Source organism: Echinops telfairi, unplaced genomic scaffold (assembly GCF_000313985.2).
Source record: "Echinops telfairi isolate 266 unplaced genomic scaffold, ASM31398v2 ScPeMD7_7469;HRSCAF=8507_0, whole genome shotgun sequence".
Taxonomy (NCBI): Eukaryota; Metazoa; Chordata; class Mammalia; order Afrosoricida; family Tenrecidae; genus Echinops; species Echinops telfairi.
Genome location: NW_022111372.1, coordinates 55,410,584 through 55,412,563, shown reverse-complemented (window position 1 = coordinate 55,412,563; position 1,980 = coordinate 55,410,584).

Genomic DNA, 1,980 nt, shown 5'->3' with positions numbered 1-1,980 from the left:
TAACAGGCAGAGGGCAGTTGGCAGCGGGGAGGTTGGCACCCACTTAGCTTCTCTGGGCCCACTATCAGGTGGGCCTTCCACCCAGAGACCTCTCATCTTCTGCCCTGTGGCCTTGCCCCTTCGCTCCGTGCAGGCGAGCACGGCTCAGCTGTTGGGTTCACACCTGGGCAATCCCACGAAGGCATGGGCCAGCGGTGCTGTACAGGCAGGGATACACGCGCCCCGCCAGCAGCCCGCACACCACCTCACGTGCACACACCCAAGGCCCACACTCGCACCAGCTCTCGCTGTCCCTCCTCACGTGTCCCTGACACCGCGGAGCCAGCGCTGCCCGATCTCCTCTCTCTTTGCCCCCTTGTCACCACCTCCCCCCTACTACCCCTACCCCACCTCCCACACACATGAGGGAAAAAAAGTTCATCGAATTCCATTTTTCCCCCTCTTGGTACCTGGAGGTTTGGGCTTCTAAAAAAGGAAGGCTGAAAATGTTCTTCCAGACTACTTGCTGCTCCAGGATGGAGTCCTGGAGGGTCTCAAGGCCCCCTGGGGAGCATTTGTGAGGCGCTCAGGATCCCTGACCTAGCCCTGGTCGGAAGTGAGAGCAGGGGAGGGTGCTCTGTGGAGCCAGGGAAAGGGGTCCCTCCACAGGTCATCCTGCATGCTGTAGCAGAGACAGTATCTGTGGGGAAGCGGCATGGCCAGTGTGGCCAGCGCTGCCTCTCAAATCGCACCGACCTGTCCTTTTCCTCCCAGCGGAGGAAGCCGAGAGGAAGAACCAAGGGTGTGTCTCTAAGCTAGCCCCCACCCGCACCCCCCCGCACCCCCCTCCCCGGTACCCCCAGCCCTGCCACTGTGGAGAAATTTATCTCGATGCTACGGTGGCCCCTTTGGGGCTTGTGCTGCCCACGTCAGCAAAGTGAAAAGGTTTTATTCCTTGAAGGCACTGCTCTGTAACAAACAGGAGCGGTGCCAGTGATCTGCCAGGCACACAGGTGCACAACAGTGTGAGATGCAACAGTGCTGCTGCCCTGTGTTAAAAAAACAAACACAAAAATCCCGGAGAGGCCCGAGCAGGACAGCTGTGAGGCGGCTATCATTCTGAGAGCAGTCCTTTCTCCTGAGGGTCGCAGGTTGGGCAGTTGATATCATGGTCCCCATTTTATAGAAATGGAAACAGAGTCTCAAACATCAAGTGGCTCAGAGCCTTTGAGAGTCAGGCCTATCTGCGCCCTTCACCACAGCCCCACACTGCCTCTCAGGTTGCACTGAGAACAGCCGGGCCCACTGCCTCAACAAAACACGGCTTGCTCTTTCCGTTAATTTCCACAAGAGAGCAAGGGCTGGCGCTGAGGCCTGTGTGTGTCTGGGAAGAGCTGGGTTCCGTGGGGTGTTCACTGACTACGGTGTGGAAACACAACTCTAGACCTTTCTTTCAAGTGCCCCGGTGTGACTGGGAACCTTCAACCTTTCGGGTTACAGCGGAACGAGTTTGCTGCACCACCCCAAACCAGAAAACCACTGTCATCAAGTTGGTTCCATCCCACGGGAACCCAAACTCCAATATCATGGCTATCAAATTGATTCCGACTCACAGCGGCCCTATCAAACGCAAACGCACAACCCCCAAGCGCACTGCCATCCAGTCGATGATGCTGGCTCACGGTGACCCTGTGGATTTCCAAGACTGCAGCTGTCTCTCAAAGAGGAGCAGTTGGTAGTTTTAAACTGCTGACCTTGTGCATCGCAGCCCGACGTGTAACCACAATGCCACCAGGTCCCCCAACAACTGTATAGGACAGAGTAAAACTGTCCCTTTGGGTATCAAAGGCGGTAATCTTTACAGGAGCAGACAGCCTCCATCTTTCTCAGCTCATAGGTTTGAACTGATGACCTTGAGGTTCTCAGCCAATGTGTAACCCTCTACACCACCAGGCCTCCTTCCTGGCAACACCCAGGGGGCTCCATCATTTACAATGCATG